Source organism: Mytilus trossulus, chromosome 12, assembly GCF_036588685.1.
Source record: "Mytilus trossulus isolate FHL-02 chromosome 12, PNRI_Mtr1.1.1.hap1, whole genome shotgun sequence".
Lineage (NCBI taxonomy): Eukaryota > Metazoa > Mollusca > Bivalvia > Mytilida > Mytilidae > Mytilus > Mytilus trossulus.
In genome coordinates, this window is record NC_086384.1 from 31,039,582 (window position 1) to 31,064,401 (window position 24,820).

The 24,820-nt window shown below is 31.6% G+C and overlaps 1 long non-coding RNA gene across 1 annotated transcript; it reads left to right on the top strand.

Moving 5' to 3' along the window:
* Positions 1 to 22,719: 22,719 nt before the first annotated feature.
* On the top strand, positions 22,720 to 24,820 carry LOC134693225 (uncharacterized). Its single transcript, XR_010102370.1, has 3 exons — positions 22,720 to 22,832; positions 23,374 to 23,538; positions 24,714 to 24,820. It is a non-coding gene; the product is annotated as an uncharacterized LOC134693225 (long non-coding RNA).

The following is a 24,820-nucleotide window of genomic DNA, read 5'->3' on the forward strand; positions in this document are numbered from 1 at the left end:
ATCTTCCTGACTTAGTACAGGACACTTTTAAAGGGGAATAAAAGTGGTTGGTTGAACCTGGTTTTATGGCATGCCAAACCTCGCACTTTAATGGCAAAGTTAAATATAACATTGAAATGACAACATAATATTACAGGACTACAATACAAATAAAAAAGAGAACATATTAGACAAAAGAAAAGCATGATTAATAGATAACAAAAAGCATCAGGTTTAAAATTCAATACGCCAAAAAGCGTCTTGTCCAAAGACCATATAAGTGAATCAATATTTAAGCTAAAATATGCAATGACCTTTAATGACCTGACAACAGTATCGTAACTATATCCTTTCTCATGTTCATTTACTTTCTCTATTGTAAGACGAAAATACTAGAAAGTGTCAACTGTTATACACTTAAATACACGATGATTGCGAACTTTGCTCATTTTAGCGGATTTTAGAACAAGTGACGCCTTATGTAGACAGATTGGACACCACTCTATTTTTTCTGAGTTTTGATTGATGAATATTAATCATATTCATCAACATTAATATCAAAATTGTTAATCTTACCTTTAACAATATTTATTTTGAGGACAATTCTTGTTAAATTAATGCATTCATTTCACCTTCAACACAACTATTGCTAGCTTTATGCAAGTGTGTGTGTGTTAAAACCAAACACTTGGATATCATTTTAGTAAATAAGTGAACATCATAAACTCAATAATTACATAGGTATAAAATCAAACTGTTCAATTTTGCTGTTGTATATTCAAGTATCAACATTTTAATAAGATATAATCAGAACTATCCGAAAGACATCTCTTTGTAAAAAGGAGACTATTTTAGTTCTCCTCACAAATTGGTTTTCAATTTTATTGGTTTAGGTTGTCTGTCTCATATAACAACAGAACAACAGCAAATACATCGTCATATAAGTTTGCAATAAAACGTAAGCTTTTTTTTTCATTTACGCAGATAGTAAAATTCTCTTTGTGTTTCATCAAAAGATTGCCATTTTGGATTTAATACTTGTGTGTTTAAAAAATGATTAATTTTAAAACTGTTGACGACATTTCAAACATTTTGAACCATCTACAGATTTACTGCTTTTCAGATATAGTGTTGTTTGAACAAACTAAGTGTTCTAATATACAGAACAATTTGTTTGTCCGACCGTGCAAGGCCTGTATAGCCATTCAAGGTCGTTAAAAACATTACAATCATCATTTTATTTTCTGTATAGGTAGAAGCTGGTAGATGCCTTGGTCATGAGTGCGACGAAGGTCAAACCTGTTATTTTCTGAAAGATGGATCGCATAAATGTTTACATACAGGTAGGTTTAATCTTAAACACAGATGAAATTATAACAACAACAGAAATCACATATTTTTACCCTGACGAGATCGAAAATCAAAGAGACAGTTAAAACTTTATATATGTACTTAACAAGTACATGCCATCATACTATAATTTCTCATTATTATTCACCCGTATCTCACTCGCTTGTTTTGGATTTGCATTTGATAATTGTTGTAATAATTTTGTAATTGGAATATAAAATATTAGCGAGTAGTATTACATTAGCCTCTATTTTTATCATACAGATTATATAACTGATCAATATATGCCTTTCAACAACCATTTAGAAAAAAACACAAAAGTATAAAAGGACAGAAACAATATGTTTAATATAAAGGTATTCAAGATTTTCAAGGACTTTTAAACTGATGGTTTTGTAATAAGATCCCAAGGGATCAATAGTTGAAAAGAGACCAACAACGCCTTATTTTAGTGTCGTCGTCATGGATAAAACACACGTCATGCTGATCATAGTTATCTATCATTATGAAGCCATTTTCTGGTCCTACTTTTTTTATTAAACGATCACAATAAGCGTTATATGAATACATTCTTATTCATCATGAGCTACACAGTGGCTTATGGTATTTATCCGAGACGGTAAATTCTTATTGAAATAGGATGTTCACTTCCGGTATATGGGCGAATTGTGAAGCTTGAACTTTAACCTTTTCAATTGTCTATGGCGCGAAAAGCTACTGCGATGACGGTATTAACAATTGTTAAGTGTTCTGCTAAAGTTAGTTTGATAGGTATTATTTTGTATGGACACGAAAGGATACATTGCTATCAGTTTGTATCAATTTAATAAAGATTTTGATGATAAGCCCCTGAGCCAAGGTCCAGTGAAATTGAATAAATAAGCCGTTGTAAATGATCAGTTTTATGGTTAAATTAAATTCATAGGACCTTTTGTGGCATATAATAATATTTGTATGAAGATGCCTGACTATCTGTATATTCTAGTTAAACGACCATCTGAATACCCTGTCTCCGAGGTCATGGTATAATGACTTTCAATCAATTTATGATTTTCAAAGTAACATGATTAAATAAGTTTGATAGGATCTACGTAAAATGAAAATATTTTCTATCAAACTCTATTACTATGTGCATGATGTTTGCCATGTCGTCAAACATTTTTAAGCATGTTGGTCTAGCGAGTTTGAATTGATAAAAAATTGTGACGTCCATAAGGTTGTCTTTTTCATAAATGTATGCCAGCAGGCGAGACATTTAGGTTTGTCTAGAATATTTTTTAAGGAACTGATTTCTACTTTAATTTATTTATTGTCATGTTCTTCGTCTTTTTCTTTTTTCTATCAAAATATCATTATCTATATTTAAGGCCTCTTAGTATATTATATATTCATCTAAATGTCTAAATAAGAGAACACGGTGTATTTGTTGACGTTTTAAATGAATATACCACATGCTATGTTTTTGTTGTAGAATGTGTGATTTCACCACCAACTGTCAATCATTCTTATGTTATTGACACTGACAAAGTGTATAAATTGAAAGCTAGCGTTCACTATAAATGTGCAACAGGATATAAAATATTTGGAAACAACGAGGTCTTTTGTCGAGCTGGAGGAACTTGGTCAAAAATTAACTTCGTGTGTCTAGGTAAGTCAAAATATATCTGAATTAGATAGTCAACTATAGTTGCTAATGATCGAAACATAAAGTCTTATCCTAGAGGAATTGATCGTATTGATTTAGTTTTTGTTATCTCTCAAGGGAACAAGATTAATTTGAATTAGCATAAACGTTCATCGACGCGAACCAAATCCCGAAGATACAAATAATCATGTATATCGAAAACCGTAAAAAAAGTTTTAAATATATACAGAAATACATAATAAGATGCTGTAGTATGTTTGTGAATTCAAATCATTTTGAGGGTCAAAGATATGACAGCAAACACAACCAATTCTAATAGTGTTGAGCTTAATTTTCAGTCTTATGTCATTAGCAGTCAGCAAGGCTTAAAACATCACTTGGTCGACATGCTAGTCAAATGCGTTTTGTTAAAATATTTTATCAATCTTTTGATCTTTTGAAAAATGTTTTTGTGCTGTATTTAGACCCTCCTAAAACGAAATCGTTTACATGCACAGGTATACAAGTTCCGGTTATTATCCGACGCAATCATAGGTTTAAACGTTGTTTTCAGTTTACACCTTTTTTTAATACATTTTATGATTCCTCAGAATCAACTCATAACAAGTGTATTTCTATCCATAAACAGTACAGTTTAAAAATGTTCATGAGCCTTTTTCTTTTTCATTTTTTTATGAAATCATTAGCACAAACATTTAAAATTCAGGGATATATTGCAACGTAGAAAAATAAACCAAAAAAATATATAAAAGAATAGTAAAACTCAATTAAGGACATATTTGCCGTATGGACTATGAATCTGATATTTTTGGGCAATTCCTTTTTTTATCAATGACGAATTCAAGAATGAAATGTTATAAAGCAGAGATGATATGCACATAACCACTTATATTAAGATACCAAAGTTTAAGATCACTTCTAATTTATTGTAGGACATGTAGATAGATATATCCGTTTGGAACTAATTTTAACTCAAGTAGTTTCATTCCTATCAGAACAGTTGATGATAGTCTGCTGTGTTCACGATTGTCGAATAAACTCATCATATATACCAGGAATGAAATTTTATATTTACGGCAGACGCACGTTTCGTCTACAAAAGACTAATCAGTGACGCTTGAATCAAATAATGATAAAAAGACCAAATATAGTATGAAGTTGAACAGAGATAGTTCGGATGGCCAATCAGTCAACTCGGACAGTCTATAATGGCAACTCGGACCTATGTTTTGGACACTTTTAAATATAATTGCCCTTGAAATATTTTAATGTATTCCAATGGTAATGGGAATCATCAGTAATTTCATTGTTGGTACCCCAAAATGATAATAACGTCGCATCATTTGTTAAATTTCCATTGTGTATGACATTAATAACCAATTAAGACGTTTTGGTGTACAGTTTTGAAAATATTACCCAGGATGCATTAGATTCTGAAATGACGAATTGATAATTTCAGATTGTGGTCAACCACCTGTCCTGGCAAACTCCACGGTGGCCAACAAAAATGTATTGACCACATTAGGTAGATATATATACTACAAGTGCAACTCAGGATATGGCCAAACAAATAAGAGGTATAGAGTAAAGTGTCTGTCAAATGCTCGGTGGTCTAACCCTTCCGCAACATGCAAAGCATGTGAGTTTATCTTTGTTGTTGTTTTGTCTTTCTATTTGTATCGATAGTTTCTTTTTTTTAATACTAAATCACGTCCATTGATTATTTTTAGTTTAGCTATTTATACCATTTAAGGTGGTACCTAACACTACAGGGAAATAACTCTGTAAAGTAAGCTAAATTTTAATCACGTTGTGTTTTAAGGGAATATTAAGCTTCTCAATGATCAAAATAAATGTTTGTCAAACTGCCATATAACCAGTGTAGTTTATCGGATAAAACGGTTGGTTCACATTTTTTGATTATTTTTTTTTTTGTCAAGCAAGTAAATACTTTGTCCAATTTTAAGAAAAGTAAAAGATCCAAATTATATTTAGTGAAGGTGTTGGGTACCACCTTAACCGAAAAAAGTCACCGAATTTATATGTATAATTAAGCTGATGTTAATAAATATTCACCTGGTGTGTGCATCGCTGGATTGGCCGTTTCAGAATATAAATGACTATAGGTAATTTCATTATTCGTACCCTAAATAAAATAAACGTCACACCATTTGTTGAAATTTCATTGTTTATGACATTTTTAACCAATCACGACGTTTTGTGTACACTTTTGAAAATATTATCCATGATGCATTAGATTTTGAAACGGTAAATTATATAGTCTGCATTTAAAGAATGTAAAAAATTAGATAGATTAAAAACGCATATGTTTTTTGATTAAATACTGACTTTTAATGAGAATGATGAAATACATTGAGGAAAACAATATAATTTTTACATTCGTTTTAGTATGTCCATCTTTTCCAATGATTCCAAATGCAGAGATTAATTCAACAACGACCTCGAAATTACGAGATACACAGATATTCTACACGTGTAATATTGGTTATGAACCACCAAAAATGTGGATTACATGCTTAGACAATACATTATCAAATGATTCTCTAGCCATATGGTCAGATCCAAACGAAAATTGCCGAAGAGGTAAGAGGAATTTAAGAAGAAGTACTGAAATTGTTTTTTAAGTTGTTTATGCTAATTACAAAAATATAACAAAGATTGCCAAGAACAGAGTAGATATTAATAACATAAAATCAAAGAGTGTGACATTTAACAATTAACATTTGTAGAAATCTTATAAAATCTTATTTATTTTTTAATAGTTTTTTTTAACTTTAACTGGTAAACTATAAAGCTATGAAAAGCCGAGAGAGAACATTTTCCGTCCAAAATTCCAATGGCTAATATCTCGAAAACAAGCACATTGACCTCTATATTTGTTTTGAACTTTTTATTCCTTAATTAATCCGTATCAATCTTTACTAGTGTTGTGAATTTTAATTCTTTTGAAATTGAGCAGCAATCTTCCTTAATACAGGCGAAAAATTCCAAAGGGATATTCAAACTCTAAGCTATGGCTTAACACGATAATTCGACAAACAGACAAACAATAGTATACAAAACACAATGCAAAAAGCTATAGACGCTGCAACAAAAACTTAATTAATAATTTGGGTTGATATCTGATGCTCTAGAAAAGGTAGGCAGATAAGCCGTTACTGCATCAATACATACACGCTGTTGAGAACATATTGCCTTGATGTTTAGGGTTTCCCGATATCTTTTTACCATTGCCTCAAATTTTGGAAATCTAAATTTTAAAAAAAGATATAAAATACCAAAAAAAGAAACAGCAAAGTCAGTGTAAATATACATAATATTTTTTTAACTCAGTTGATTGTGGCCCTCCTTACGATGTAATGAATGCCAACTATGGATTTGTGAATGTGACTCTTTACCAAGAAACGATAACATACAGCTGCAATGATGGAATGACAATGACGGGATATGTATATAACAGCACTTGTCAGGCAAATAGAACATGGACTGAAACTAATTTTGTATGTGCAGGTAAGAAATACAAATTTTGATGACATAAATTTTCTGCTTATCAATTTTTTTCAAAGTATGAAAACATATTGATGTCTTCTTTTATATATTGTTCAAATTCTTTGCATTAAATCTGACATCAGATCATGAAAAAGAATTGTTATTTTTCTTTGGATCGAGACAATATGACATTTCTGTATAAATATATCAGTGTATGGTACATGTGGTAGTATAGGGAATATCGTTAAACTGTGAAATTGCAGAAGATGAATACGTGTAATAATTGAATATTGTGTAAGTATAAAGAATCATTGAATAAAGATAATAGAGAGCCGTGGTGTAGTAGTTAGTGCATCGGACTACTAACATAAAGGTTCCTGGTTCGATTCCCGTCTGGGATAAAAATTTCAGGAACTGAATGTTCGGCTCTCCCTTGACACCATTTGTAAGTATGGTCTCGAAGAAACGATGATAGTCCGTCGGAAGGGGACGATAAATGGCTGACCCGTGTTAAGAGAGAGCCATATCTCTTGCACGTGAAAGACACCCTTGTAGATGTCGAAAAGAGCACATAAATGCAGCTACAAGGCTGCACTCGCACCCGCAAAGTGGAAAGGGATTAATATAAGTTGCAAGACTTGTTTCCCAATCCACTATAAATAAATATGTTTAAACTAATTGAATAAAGATCCACCAAAAAATCGGATACAGCGAAGTATAATACTATATGAGAGACTATCCACGCTTGTAGGTTGCATTTGGTAAATACAGCCAGCTGTTTCTTAAACCACGACTCTTTTGGGGAGAAGTATAATATTCATAGATAATTAATTTTGGTTACATATTGGTATAATTAACGTTTCTAGTTGTCATCTGTAGGTTGTATCTCATAGATACATTTCTTGTGAATGTTACCAGTAAATAAACATGTGAATAGTGTTTATATTGAAATCTGTGGTAACCATGTAGTCGAGGTAGGGGTAGTTACGAAATTTAGTTTTCGGGGCATATAAACGTTGCAATATGCCACACAGCATTATATTTTGACCCAGTCAAACAAATAGTAGTGCATATGAACTATCTTTTCTAGAATATGATTTTTTCTCAAAACTTCATAGTAAAAGTGATACAGTTTTAGCTGTAAAGGGAGTTATTATGGGAAAATGCATTGTCCATATTTACAGAAAGGCAACCTGTACCAAATTTATAGAGATATAAAACAAGAAGCTAGAAAAAAATGATATTGCATTACCTGACAAGATAATGTAATAGTCAATCTTATTTTTTGTTTTGGTAATTACATTGTCTTTAGGTTTTGATTTATAGAATACGAAACAATATTTATACATTGAGTGCGTTCTAAGCGCTTATATCGATTACCACACATAACAAACACTTAAACTAAAGATATCATTTGAGACGTCATATGACCAAAAGGAAAATAAATAGTAATGTCCATGAACTTAAACGACATATCTTTGTCTGAGTGGTTTCAATCTTAGTTTCACAATATTGTTTTTAAAATATCAAAGACAAATTGAAGGAACCTTAAGCTTGTTCAAAGGATTACTTTTATGTTTTTTGTATGAGAGATGTTTTGTAGATTGCGGAGAAGCTCCTATACCAGAAGGTGCCAGCATGACTGTGCATAGAGGTGTGCATAGCACAATGTCTTTAACTTGCAGTGATGATTATATAGCTACAGGTGTCATTGATGCTAAATGTTTAAATAGTGTCTGGTATCTTGGGGACTTTAATTGCTGGTGGAAGCGTAAGTTTAATATGACAGAATCAGTCCGGAAAAAAATAAGAAGTTAAGACCACTTTCAGTTATATATAGATATAGGAAGATGTGGTGTGAGTGCCAATGAGACAACTCTCCATCCAAAAAACAATTTAATAAGTAAACCATTATAGGTTAAAGTACGGCCTTCAACACGGAGCCTTGGCTCACACCGAACATGTATTTATGTATGTCAATCAGTATATGACAATCTGATTCAATTCGTCAATATCCTCAATCATATAATAAGATAGCCGGCATTGCTTTGTGTTCAGTAGCATCATTATATTTTAAAATCATTTTGGAGAGGACAAATTCCTATATTTATGTATTAGTAGCTCAACTTTACGTTTTCGTATTGAACTGTCGTTTGTCATGTGTCCTTATGTCATAATATGATAGCCTCTTTTTATCATTTGTCTAATAGTTCAATAGACGTATTTACTTTTAATTAACATTGTTTCTTTTTATGGCATTACTATATGAATAAGTTGTTTTAGTGATAATGAGACAACTTTTCATCTTAGTCACAATGTTTAAGTAAACCATAAAAGATCAAAATATGGTCTTCGACACGGAGCCTTGGCTGACACTAACAACAGCTGATCAGTGCTCCATAAATTACTAGTATGAAACCATTTAAAAAAGGAAAAACAAACGAAAAGTCCAGTCTATAGATATAGGAAGATGTGGTGTGAGTGCCAATGAGACAACTCTCCATCCAAATAACAATTTAAAAATTAAATCATTATAGGTTAAAGTACGGCCTTCAACACGGAGCCTTGGCTCACACCGAACAACAAGCTATAAAGGGCCCCAAAATTACAAGTGTAAAACCATTCAAACGGGAAACCAACGGTCTAATCTATATAAACAAAACGAGAAACGAGAAACACGTATATATTACATAAACAAACGACAACTACTGTACATCAGATTCCTGACTTAGGACAGGTGCAAACATTTGCAGCGGGATTAAACGTTTTAATGGGCCCAAACCTTCTCCCTTTTTCTGAAACAATAGCATAACATCACAACATAGAAAAACATACGATAAAATATCAATTGGCAGACTTAACTCAATCAAAAAACGTATGATTACACAATGAACGAATAAATTTGATCTGCGATATCTGAATACAAATGCACAGTTAATTAAATGATAGAGACAAACATTCATGACCAAAAGGCTAACAAACAAATTCAAACACACTGAGAAATATTTAACCAATCAATGTTCACTTTAGAAAAAAAACGTTTTTTTATAATCTTGAAGTTTATAAAAATGTTGTAAGAATAAGTCAAAAATCGAAGATATTACAAATAATCAAAGCTGGTATACAGACAAGATCCATATGATAAAAAATGACAAAAAAGCATTATAAACAGTATCAACAGGTCTGTATATAAATATATATTTATATATATATAAAACAAGAAAAAAAGAAACACTTATGAACTGCATCAACAAGTGGCAACTATTGAAAGTCAGAAGGATGACTTAAAACAGGTGCACACAAAATGCAGCAGATTGCAATTTGAATTTTCCTAATGCAGTTTGGTGGCTTGACAACGCTTGAAACATGTATGTCATGCTTATTTGTGTCGTTGAGGGACTATCTATTGGCACATATCTCCAAATGTTTTAATTATATCGAGTTGAATTTATTTTCAGACTGCGGTGATCCTCCATATTTATACGGAGCATATCGCGGATTTACCGGAACAATAGTAGGCGATAAAGCAACCCATATATGTAGAAATGACTACGCTGACGTAGGAGGTGTTGGTGCAGTTACATCCACTTGTGAACTAGGTGGCAATTGGAGCACCGTGTTCATCAACTGTTCAAGTAAGTTCATATGTATACTAAAATAAAGTTGACCTTGAACTCATTGAAAGTGATTACAACCTTGCCATACAGTCAAGGCTCCGTGTTGAAGGCCGTACTATATTAACATATACTAGTCTTATTTTTAAAAAGGTTATTTGGGTGGAGATTTGTCTCATTGGCACTCACACCACATCTACCTATATCTATTTAGATGAAAAACAATAATAAAAAATATCATCTGTGACATCTATTACTGAAAATATAATTAAAGGATCAATAAGTTTTTAAGGGAAATATCTTATTTGTTTTTAACATCAACGGTACAAATTTAATCATACGCTTTATTCATTATTCTAACATGACGTCCTTCAAACGCTTTGAGTACACACCCGTGGTAAAATATGAATATATTTCATGGGCTGTTCCCATTGTACCCCCACGTCATATGTTTTTTAATGAATGAGCGACTCGACGTCATAGAACAATGACGTCAGAATATAAGAAATTTACGGGAAAATACACGCTTGTGAAACGGAAAATCATCACAACAAGGAAACGTTAATAAATGATGCTAAAATGAGTTATATTAGCCGTTTTTGTATATATATGAGACATATAAGTACAATAATAATTAGATTCATCTAAAATTATCTAAATATGTTATTATAAATAGTTTAAGCATCATCATTTATTCAGTTTGCTCCGTTATTTTACGTCAATTTAATAGTGCGTTTATATATTGGAACGGCAAATAATGCCATCACCTAGAGCGCTTCGATCCAAAATAATTGCCGTATTTGTCCTATTAGAATCGAAATAATTCATGGGGGCTTGAATATACCTAGATTTTACCACGGGTTGTCCCTTTATGCCGATATTTTACCCCTCGCTATCGCTCAGGGTAAAATATTTGTCATAAAGGGCCAACCCGTGGTAAAATCACGATATCTTCAAGCCCCCATGAATAATTTCTTAATTAGATGAAGTAATTAGCAAATTACTGATTAAATAAATATTATCTTGGATCTCGGCCTTACAGTCTACGGGTATTTTAGTCAATCGAATACTGGATAGGGAATAAGTCTAACTTTCTGATTTTTGTAAATCACATGATAAAAACTACACAAACAAAATGATTTTTTCATCAACAAATATTATGTATATCTGAATAAATATTTTATTAAACCCTAGGTTTATTTTTAAGAATATCGAATCAGATTTTATGAAAATAATCACTCATGACATTTATCTGATTAAATCTATGTGAAATGAAATAATGTTTAAGTTACGCATTTGTTTCATGCCTTACTTTAATTCCTAGGGAAATGTTACACACCACCGACTATGACGAATGCTTACTACCCTCCTGGTATTACTACTTATGAAGGGTCAGTTGTTTTTTACACGTGTGACAGCAGATTTACTCTAGTAGGTGACAGTGACAATAGTACGTGTTTGGAATCAGGAGATTGGATTGGTCCAGATTTTGAATGCATACGTAAGTTTAAATTAATAAGATATTTCGAATGGGTTTTTTTTATAATTTGAACCTATTCATTTCATTTCTATTTAGACCTGTTTTCAATATGAGGCATTTAAAAGTTTATAATATCACTTCAAACTATCGTTTTACCAACCTGTAATACTTAACTTAAAATTAAAACAAACCTTAGTTTTTCTGACAAATATATACCATTTATAAGCAGGAAAAGGAGTGCAGGTTATATGCCATTTCAAAAGATATTGGAAGTCTACATTCAAGAACAAAAGCAATATATTTAAAATGTATGTCTTAAAAAAACAAGTATCTCATTTTAAATTTCCAAGTTTTCTGTTTTTCTTATGTGTACATATTACATCTAATGGTGTTTTTTTTTTCATATTACCATGATGACCGGAACAGCTTTTTCCCGCACCAAATGTTTTTTAAAGCCTTTTATTTGTTACTTATTTATATACTATACTCTGATAATATGATATGCCACATCGTAAATTTTGTACGCTTATTTCACCACCTATCTATGGTAGCAGTTTGTCCATTAAGTATGTTAATGATATACCTGATCGCACATACCATCTTATACAAAGAAAACTCGGTGTACTTAATGAAAAAAATGAAACATCCAGTTGTTAGTTATAGCATGATGCAGAATACACACAATTGATAAAGATGACCTCTGACGTTTTTCAATTATATTATTGATTATGAACAGAACACTGATCACCAGCTGTCACCGTCAGATACTTCGTTCTCCGTCTAAATACTTAGTTTGTCAACATGATTTCTGAATGATACAAATTATCAAAATGTTCAAACTGGATATCATAGTTTGTTTACACTGAACTTATTATTATGTAACAATACATTCAAAGATGAACAACATAACCAAAACAATCAAAACTTTTGTAAATTCTTTGTCATTTTTTTAGGATTGACTAGCTTTAAATCAACATTTAAATCATTTTTAAATGAGGAAGTACCCGTGCCAATTGAGTTATATGACTGTTGCTATCAATTCGTCTAATGTGTTTGCGCTTTTGGATTTGATATTTATAAAGAACTTTCCATTTGAACGTATCCATGAAGTTCGGTATTGATTGTTACCACATTTTAGAATGCAATAGAATCACAAACACTAAAAATGTAAAAAAATATATAGATGTAAATATTCTTATCAATATTTTTCAGCTGACTGCAGAAGTCCGCAAAATGTATCTAACGCACAACCAGCTCTATATAACAGTACACTTACACCATATAACGCCTTATATGAGTGTGAGGCTGGTCATACAATGATTGGTGATTTCTATATTTCATGTCAGGCAAACTCTGTATGGACGACAGAAATGTTTATCTGCAGTGGTAAGCACAGATCTAAATTTAATCAGCTTTATAATCATATGATAATCATAATAAATATTAATTTAAGGGATATATATGCAAAACAATGACCTACCTTTTATACTAAGTTTATACTATTTGTGACTTTATAAAGTGAAAATTTGTTAAATTCTGTTGGTACCAATTTCGGTGGATGAAAGTAACGTTTCCGGGATTTGGGATGTTGTACTCTTGAACATTGAAATTTGTGGTTCACTCGTACCAGGTACCCACACAATTCATAAGAAAATAGTATATAATGCATAATGCTCATCCATAGTATGAATGCATTGATAATGATATTTCAATATTTGTGAAATAAAGCATCTATATATATCACGCTGTACAGATATACATTGAAATATCTTTTAAGATACATAAATCTATTTGTAATTGCCTTCCAAATGCATGCTCAAATATAAACTCTTTGGATTACTTTAACAGATGTTTGCATTACAACAAGCAACTTGAATAATTTACAATCTATAAATTCATAAAAACATATTTCAAAATTACTGATTTGCGTGAATTTTGGAATAAAGTTCTCCATCTTTTATATAAGCTTTGGAGTTCAAATAGTTTGGCCACGAGCATCACTGAAGAGACATGTATCGTCGAAATGCGCATATGGTGCAAGACAATTGGTACCGTTAATTTTATTACTACCACTTGGTCGATGCCTCTGCTGATGCACTATTAGGTCCTGTGGGTATCACCAGGACAGTAGCCAGGACTTCGGTACTGGCATGAAAATACGGATTTTTTGTGTTATTAAAATTTGCTGTTACAAAATATTAGAAATTATGATAAATTAAGGAATGTATCTACCTCATGCAAAGCTCTGATTCCTTTTACGGATTTGGCTATGCTTTTTGGACCTTTTGGATTATAGCTCTTCATCTTTTATATAAAATTTGGATTTCAAATAGTTTGGCCACCAGCATCACTGAAAAGACATGTATTGTCAAAATGCGCATCTGGTGCAAGACAATTGGTACCGTTAATTTTATAACGATACTTTCCATGACATAACATGAAAAAGAAGATGTGGTATGATTGCCAATTTGAAAAATATCCACAAGAGACCAAAATGACACAGAAAAATTAACAGCTAAAGGTCAGCGTACGGCCTTTGACAATGAACAAAGCTCATACTGAATAGCTTACCTACACGTCTAACAATATATATCAGTAAACAATATGTTGTATCTGATCTGTTTTTGTATAAACAATTACTGAATTTGGACAACATAACCTGCAGAGTCGATATGTATCTCAATGACGAGACAGAAAAGTGTGCCGTTTTTTTATTAATGGAATGTGTGTGAAAATTTAAATCACTGTCTAAGAATATAATTAGAAATGAAAAAAAAGTCATAGATGTACTGCATCGCATTACAACTTACATGTACTTCTTGTTGTCTTTTTAGGTTGTTCGTATCCAACATTACTGAATGGTACATCTGTCATAATTGTTCGAGTTTTAGGAATGAACATTGTTAAGTACAGTTGTAATGCAAATTTAAATTTGATTGGTGATAGTGAAATCACGTGTCAAGTAAATCTTATTTGGACGGATCCAATATTTTTCTGTACAGGTAGCTATTTGCATAGTTATAAATATATTATATCTACTTCAAATCTTGTTTTATTAACAGGAAAAAAATGTATGAAATAATTATAGATTTTATTTTTATTTTCCCATGAGCTGGAATCGAGCATGTGTTGAAAAACCGAACTAAATAATCAAAACGTATTGAAACAGTTTTTGATCAAATACTAGCAAAAGATGAACTTCAGTCTTGAGAGAGTTATGAAAAATACATTTACATCAAACAGTTACATGTATAGTTAGAATTTATATGAAAAAAGATTATCATTACATGTATTTTATAAGAAAGCAGACCTCTTTTAGTTCGATAAATATAACTTTCTACATACATAAATTTGAATGTCACTTAATTTGATATTCTAGGATGCGCAAATCCTCCATCTGTACCAAATGCCGCATTACATATAGAATTACTACAGATTGATAGTATGGTGTACTATGATTGTGATGATGGGTACAATTCTATTGGTTATAAATATATTGATTGTATAGATAACTCATGGACTGTACGGAGATTCATTTGTACTCGTAAGTTAGAATTATAATGAACCAATTTTATAATATATAAATGGCAATAAATAATGTTGAAAAGCATAACACATATTTACCAAGCGAAACTAGTAAAAATGTTTTAAAAGTTTTTAGACAAGTTGCTTTTATTGCATTTAGAAAGAGACAGCAGATATGAAATGAGGAGCCAACACTGAAAAGTTATAAAAGGACTGACACAATCAATTCAAAAACAAAAAAGGACAAATTGCCTTTAAAATAACACAAGGCTAAACAGCACGAACCTCACTGAAAACTGGGAGTTGTATCAGCTGCTACTGATCATAAAATGTATTTCAGAAATTTATTAATGTTAAAACACAATTATCGCTTGACTTTTTTCTTTTCGATTGTTTCGTTATTTTCTGTGAGTTTCATTTTGGAATATATCTTGTTCATACAGCTTGCACAGAACCAATAATCGTTCAGAACGCTACATACAAAGTTGAAGAGATTAACAACAATTTTGAAGTTTTATACCATTGTGACACTGGGTTACTTTTGATTGGAAACAAGTTCACAAATTGTCAGGTAGATGCGACTTGGACATATCCAACATTTATTTGTACCGGTAAGCTTGTTTAGTTCAATTTTGTTACTTGCTGGCATTAGGGGAATACATGTTATTGTTAACCAAATGTTCACTTTGTATTGAAAGAATTTGAAAAGACATTGCCAGTTTTGATTTTGTTAATTGTAGCTTTTATTAACGGTTAAAATATTCAATTCTTTTTAAAAAAAAAAAATTTCAAAAGTTATAATTATACACGTTTAATTGCAAATTTTCAGATAAGATCTTTTGAAATTGGCAAAATTAAACAATAAGGTAAGCTCAGGTCATTTATTACAAACTCAATATAGTCAACATGCTAGTAAAATCATATAATAATAAATTTCAAGTCAATTAGCTACAGCAAGATTTCGATCATTGAACTACGATGGTACTTTATAGAATATGAAAATATAGCATGCTTGACAGTGAAACACTTATCAATATGTTCTTAATGATATATGATCCATTATATGGCACCGTACGGTGGTCAAAAATGAAAATAACAAATATAGTTTTTCCGCTGTTTACTAAACTAATAAATGAAACACAAATAAGTCAGTCATGACTTTTTACATGCACATACATATTGCGGAGAGTTTCTGATAGATTTATTGACAAAATTAAATGACTAACCGTTTTTTTGTTTTTTTTTAAATATTTTGCGTTCTTTTAAATAATGAATCGTCAATTTGGATAAGTGCTTATTAACCATGCATACATTGATTTGTTCTAGATTGCCCTAGTGCACCATTTGTTGCATATGCAGTGGTAAATATACCTTTGATTCGCCACGATGAACAAAAACTGACTTATAAATGTAAAAACAAATTCTACTTGTATGGGCCAAATACAGTATCTTGTCGAAATGATACAACTTGGTCAGCTATTATGTTCACTTGTATTGGTAAGTTTATGATATTGCTAAGTATTAGAATGTTTACAATACATATACATGTTTTATTGCCTTTTGGATTCCTGTTTTCCCTTCTTAATTTTACTGATTTGATGATATGTATCCCTTAAATCGATTCATGGTCTATGAAGAATAGTAAATTATCTAATCTACCCTCCACGTCTATCCGCGTTTAACTTCCTCATTGCAGACGATTTTGGGGCCCTTTATAGCTTGTTGTTCGGTGTGAGCCAAGGCTCCGTGTTGAAGGCCGTACTTTAACCTATAATGGTTAAATTTTTAAATTTTTATTTGGATGGAGAGTTGTCTCATTGGCACTCACACCACATCTTCCTATATCTATTTACTGCAGGGTTTGTTACTCGTGCTGTGTGGATGCAGTAGAATGTGTCCCCGTGCTTGTAGTGTATGCCCTTATATATTTCAGTTATTGGTTGTTTGCCTGTGAGAGAGCTTTCACATGTTTATATCTTTATTGTTTACGATGTTGGGATGTATTGATACTCATCCACGCCTGCTATTTTTTTTATTATTGCCCCCTGCTATGGTTTTTATTAGATTTCTTACAACCACTGTTTTTACCCTGTGTTTGTTATACATGTCGGTTTTGTTATATTTAAGTCCATACGTCGGGCCTTTTATTACAGTTTTTGTAAGAGTTCTTTACTGCACTCCTAATTACTCCCTATTCCGTAACTGTGATCCTCATTCAATGTTACAACCTCCGGTCTTTTGTATTGATCCTATACCCCTATTAAATAATCATGATTTTACGGAATGGAAAACATATTATCAACAACACAACTTCTAGGTTATCTACGGTCATTAATAAACGTATTGGTAATGCCACTTCAGCCAGATTATTTAATAAAAATTGACGTGGATATCCACAAATTTTCCCGTGCAATGCCAAAAAATTACTAACTTGTTTTAGAGTAACTCAAAATACTATAAGGTCAACAGTGAACGGGAGAACCTTTTCGCTCTCCTTTTCCTGTGATATTACCTGAAAAACTCAAAACCTAATATATGTGGTAACTTGAACCCAACCTAAGTGTGGTATTCAATATGTGGGACAGACGGGACGAGAGTATTTCAGAAGAAATCAAGAACATCTGTACCGCTTTCGTAGACCCAAAAAATTCAAAAGTTTAGTATATCAGCATTTAGATAAGCATAATCATATTCTGAAATATATAAAATTCCAACCGCTCGAAACCGTTTAAAAACAACCAGGAGAATCACACAAGCAATTTGAAAAATTACGCGAAGTTCGCGAATTGTTTTGGATAAAAAGACTTCAAACAGCTTATCCTCTCGGTCTAAATGATAAAATATTAGGGCAGGGGAACATATCTAAAACTCATATCGATGTCATTAATATTGTTGATAAACGACTTAGAAATAATAGGTCTCATGGTAAACGCAAGAACCGCAATCAACGTATTAAACATCGTATAAATTATACACTTGCTGATCTGTTATCTATAATAAAGAATAATGGCAGACATCAAGTATTATGCAAACTGGGTCAGATACCTATAAGTCAATTATATGCTATTTTTCTTGAGTGTGATAAAATTTCTTTTTTTAGCCCATTTTATGAATACACCCGTATTATTACAGCCTTTTGTCATCACAGGCTTTTTCCTATTATTGATAAACCTGAAAATCGTAAACGACATTTTCTCAAATTAAAATATATAAATAGAGGTATTGATTTTATTAATTTGTCTAGCTTATTCAATGACTCTTCTGTCTATAGCTTAATACCTCCATATTTTGATAATATAGAACAACCCATTATTTCGTATTCAAAACCGAGCAGAAATTTGATTTTCAATTATACGTCAATTACAACAGACGTCAATATAGAAAATAATGTTGCTTCCACTTGAGATTGCGAAACCTCTAGTTTTAAATATGTTCCCTATGGTCATGTTATCACAGGAGACCTCAACATAGTCGATGACCGTGAAGTCATAACTTTTCTAAAGAAAGGACCGAAATACCGTCCTCCATCTACAATAGATTGGAAACAGTGTCGTCAGGTCATTAAAGACGCTCTGTCTGCCTATTGTAAAAGTTGGTGCAAACGTGAAAAATCCGATAAAAAATCTTTAGACAGTTATTTGAATAAAATTATGAATACTGTTGATATTCGAATATCTCATTTAGAAAACAATTCTGAAATTAATAATAGGAACCATGAAATACCCATTTCTAGAATAAAAAACAAACTCAAGGTACTCGCAGAGCGGTTTGTATTCGTACCGGCAGACAAGGCAGCAAATAATGTAGTGGTGGTGTGACGCATATACTACACGAAAGTTCTTCAAAACGAAATTATCAATTCCTCTACATTCAGGTCAGTGCGCACCACAGAGAGTCAAATCGTTAACAAGCATACCACTGCCACTGCCCAGCTTAAAGCATCTTCCGAACATTTGAAAGTCCCTACCATGTACTGGTTACCGAAATTACACAAAAAAACATTTAAATTCCGTTTCATCTCCGCTTCGAGTAAGTGTTCTACTACTAATATATCAGTGCTTCTAACCACCTCCCTTACTACTATCAAAGAACTGGTTATTAACTTTTGTAATAAAGCTTATGAAAATAATGGTATTAATTATTTTTGGAGTGTTAAAAATTCTTTAGAGGTTTTAGATAAAATACATGCTTTCAATGGTCCTTACAATTCTGTTGACAGTTATGATTTTTCTACTCTGTACACTACACTTCCACACAATCTTATTAAGAAAAAGTTTTTGTATTTGATAAAATGGTCTTTCGAAAAATCTCATTGTAATTTTATTTGCTGTAACTCGTTTAAGGCCTTTTTCTGTAACGAAAAAGGAAAGTATGCTAGATACACTTACTGGAAATGTGAGGATATGACTGAAGCTTTAAACGTTCTGCTTGATAACATTTATGTACGTTTCGGCGATAAAGTGTATCGTCAGGTAGTAGGTATTCCTATGGGCACCAACTATGCCCCTTTAATAGCAGATTTATTTCTATATTGCTATGAATCTCAGTTTATGAACAAACTCAGTAAAGACCCATCATTGTTACATTTGGTTGATACATTAAAAAATACCTACCGTTATCTGGATGATATTTTTTCGTTGAATAATCCAGAGTTCTCTAAATATACTTCAGAAATTTACCCAAACGAACTTACTTTAACTAAATCTAACATAAACAGCAGCAGTTGTCCTTTTCTAGATTTAGGCATTTCAATTTCAAACGGGAAACTTCACACTAAAATTTACGACAAAAGAGACGATTTTTCATTTCCTATTGGTAATTTTCCTTTTTTAGACGGCGATGTGCCTTTGGTTCCATCATACGGTGTTTATATATCGCAACTCGTTCGGTTTGCCCGTGTGTGTTCTGATGTCATAGATTTTAACGAACGTAATCAATGCATCACTGGTAAATTGTTGTGTCAGGGATTTCGATACCATAAATTACTTAAAACTTTTACTAAATTCTTTCATAGATACAAAGATTAGATTAGTAAATTTGGCTATACCTGTAGAAAGCTTATTACAAATGGTATTTCTCATCCTAAATGTTATGGTAATATTGTACTTAAAGCGAGGAAATCACTATGTGATCCTTGTAAACTCATCGAACCTTTAAACAAACTTATAAGTAAGGGTTATCGTACCAATATTGTAATTAGATCTCTGAATATAGTTCACATTGGCACTAATATTGATTTTGTCACTAGCAAATTAAAACATAACTAAATTTCATTATCTTTTGAGGCGAGATGTATAGGGGACACAGCCACGTTAACTTTTATTTCTATAGAAGTCGCTCTTCACTATACTACTACCTGTCGATACATTTATTTTTGGCATTGCACAAGTCATGTCTTCTTTGACTTTTAATGACGTTAAAATACTAAATCCCTGTGATGTGTTTTAGTCGATTTTAGTCTCTGATGCATGATTTTTTACTATTAACTGGTTTTGGCTTTTAACGAGCTGTCAGTAACTGCGAGTACTCTCAAATCGTATTTTCTTGTTAATTCGACCTGTTGATACTGTTTATAATGCTTTTTTGTCATTTTTTATTTATATGGATCTTGTCTGTATACCAGCTTGGATTATTTGTAATATCTTCAATTTTTCACTTATTCTTACAACATTTGTATAAAATTCAAGCTTATAAAAAACGGGTTTTTTTCTAAAATGAACATTGATTGGTTAAATATTTCTCAGTGTGTTTGAATTTGCCTTTTGGTCATGAATGTTTGTCTCTAATATTTAATTAACTGTGCATTTGTATTCAGATATCGCAGATCAAATTTATTCGTTCATTGTGTAATCATACGTTTTGTGGTTGAGTTAAGTCTGCCAATTGATATTTTATCGTATGTTTTTCTATGTTGTGATGTTATGCTATTGTTTCAGAAAAAGGGAGAAGGTTTGGGCCCATTAAAACGTTTAATCCCGCTGCAAATGTTTGCACCTGTCCTAAGTCAGGAATCTGATGTACAGTAGTTGTCGTTTGTTTATGTAATACATACGTGTTTCTCGTTTCTCGTTTTGTTTATATAGATTAGACCGTTGGTTTTCCCGTTTGAATGGTTTTACACTAGTAATTTTGGGGCCCTTTATAGCTTGTTGTTCGGTGTGAGCCAAGGCTCCGTGTTGAAGGCCGTACTTTAACCTATAATGGTTTAATTTTTAAATTGTTATTTGGATGGAGAGTTGTCTCATTGGCACTCACACCACATCTTCCTATATCGATAAACTGCATATTGGTATTTTGTTTTAGACTGTTATAATTTGTCTCTTTGTCGATCTTTTTTTAACCATAATTGCGTTTACGATTAATCATGAACAAACGGTTTTTTCACAATTTTTGATATGTTTCCCCCTCGAAGTCAGGACTGTATGTTTTTTGTTGGTTTTTATTTTGTTTGAGTATATGTTTGATTTATTCCCATAGAAACATATAACTCTGCCTGGCTCAGAATGATTTACTGTTAAAATTATTGTATCTTTTAATTTGAAAGTTTTATTTGGTCACTTTTATAATAGTATCACTTTAATATTCGTACATAACAAAGATATTGCAATTTTTTAATGTAAATGCATGAAAATAATATATTTGACATGCCTTAAGCATGATTCCGTTTATAAAGAAAAACATTATATCATATGAAAAAAAAATACTTTGTTATTACAGTTTGTCGTAGTCCTTCAAATATCATTGGATCAACATTTAAGTACGAAATGGAACAGAATAAAATGATTTATTATTACGAATGTGATGAAGGACTAACTTTAGTAGGTGACAATACTTTGCAGTGTAAATCTAACAGGGCATGGACACCTCCGATGTTTGTTTGTACTGGTATGTTTAATTTTGTACACCATGGTTATATTTGAAATTTTAAAGTCGTTTGTTTAAAAATAGTTTGCTTGGATACAACGTTATTACTGAGACATTGTATTCTTAACATATAATAAGAAAATAAGATATTTGCAAGATCTTCCGACAGACAATATATTGTGATGACTACCTCTTATGGGGTTTGTTCGAAAAGGTTTGACTATTTGCTCATGTAATCGATCACACGTCGTATATTCGTACATAAAAAATATTCAGCATTCAAAGTGTTTCGAATAGCTTCATATACGATTTTTCTAAATTATTAAAGATTTTTTTTTATTTAAAACCCAAGACATATTAGAATACACTGTCATGTAGATACTAGAAAATAACATATCATGGTACTGCTTTCAGCGATGAGAAACCCATGTGTATCGGTATATTCACACACTAATCCGTTTAACTAGTGTTTACTGGGCAGTAGTGAAGTATACTTAGTTTAAAGTTGTAACTAACTATCTAGTGGGTATAGCTGGTTAATTCCTTTAAACAGTACATGTCATATTTAATATTTTTTCGTCAGTCTAGGGGATGAAAATGAAAAACATTTCGATTTACTAAAAGTGAAACTATATGAAAATATGATTTTCGAAATAAAAATAAAAAAACGTGGTACCTAGATTTTAATATTTTTTAGGATGTTCGTATCCGACATTATTAGCTGGTACTATCGTTACAATTGTGCGTTTATCTGCAGTTAACATTGTAACGTATAGTTGTGATGAAGGATTAAATCTCGTTGGTAATAATGAGATAACATGTCAAGAAAGCTTTAATTGGACGGATCCATTATTTTTTTGCACAGGTAAAAATACATTCATTTTATTAATATATCCATTTGTTTTATAATTGTAAGCATTCGTTATAACTGATCGTTGAATGATATTGTTTAAAAAAAATGAAAACACCACGTTTAATGACTTCAATGCGTCCGAAGCGCTTTTCTGGATTTACCTTGATCAGGAACGCTGAAAGCTTAACATTTGAAATCCGAGTATGTATAAGTACCGAAACCGTTGAAGAGCTATATGACAAAAAATAGCTAAAATTGAAAGCAAAATTCATCTAAAGTCAACTTTGCCCAAGGGAGTTGAAACCTTAGTTTAGTAAAATATGTATACGTCCACTATTAAATCATGCGAATATTTGTTGTTTAAATACTGTTAACATAAATTGGTAATTTTCTAATGGTTACAAAAGGGACTTTCTGATTTGAATTTTCATCGGAGTTCAGCATTTTTGTGATTTTACATTTATTTTGCGGCAAATAAATATTTTTCAAATAGAAATCTAGCTTTTCTATAGAATAAAAACAAATGATTTGATTGTTTTATTTGTTATTCTAGAATGCACGAATCCACCAGCTGTACCAAACGCCGTATTACACATAGATTTACTACAGAATGATACTATGGTGTACTATGAATGTGATAATGGATATAACTCAGTTGGATATAGGTATATCGATTGTTTTGGTAGCTCATGGACTGTAAGACGATTCATTTGTACACGTGAGTATTAATCACAAAAGACTGATATTACCCTGTTGTTGAAAAACACTATTTTGAACATACGTATATTGGGTGTTTTGGTAGCTTGTACGATGATTTGTTTGTACACGTAAATATTATTCACAAAAGACTGATATAACCTTGTTGTTGAAAAAACACTACCACTTAATTGTTTTGGTAGCTCATGGACTGTACGACGATTCATTTGAACATATAAGCATCTATCATAAAAGACAAATATTACCATGTCGTTTAAAGCTCTTTGCGTTAGTATAATGGATTTTATACACATGCTACTTAATATTTCTGAAACATAAACAGCATAATAAATGTGAAACAAAGACAAATAAAACCAATGTTTGATACGCCAATGTGAATTGAGGAGACACGGTTCTTCATTGTTAAGAACAGAGATATAATTTTATGAGTATGGCATATATCTGCAATGTGCGCAAATACTTTATAGTTATCTGTTCATATTGCTATGTCAAGAACAATCAAACTCTTATCGAAAAAAAAAAACTGACAACGTCATGGCCAAAAGGAAAAGACAAACAGACAAACAACACTTCACAAAACACAACATAGAAAACTAAGAAGAGCAACTAGAATTGAATGTGGATTCTCCAATAGTTGTCTTCCGACTACTTGAAAACATTCAATACAAGTTATTGGCTTCTTTAAATAAAATGGAGTTGCTCTGTAATCCATTCTTGTAATTTGACAAAAATACGAATATACGTAATCTTAAAGAGTATACAATGAACCGTAAACCTCATATGGTCATAATACATGATTGAGAATAAAAGTTAAACAAAAATCAAAACATTTGAACATTTTGTTATTTGTTGTCTATAATATGTTTGTATGACCAAAAGTTCACACACGATGATAAGAAAATATATTAAATGAAGATGACTTTCAATCATATTATGCTAACATAAAATATTTTGGAAACTAATAGAAGGTAGCAATGAAATAGAAGCATTGCATTATGTTACATATTTCTAATAATATCTTAACCACATTCCGTTAAAAAGGTCAAATGCTCATGTAACCTCTCATAATATAATACATTCTAGATATTAACGAATAAAATAAAACACAGGATACTGTGAAAACAAAGGTTGCTAACTTGATTTTCGTTTCAATTGCATTTTGTTTTGTTTATTCAGCTTGTACAGAGCCACCAAGTGTTCAGAATGCAACATATAAGATTGAAAAAATCAACAACAAGTTTGAAGTGTTATATCAATGTGACAATGGACTACTTCTGATTGGA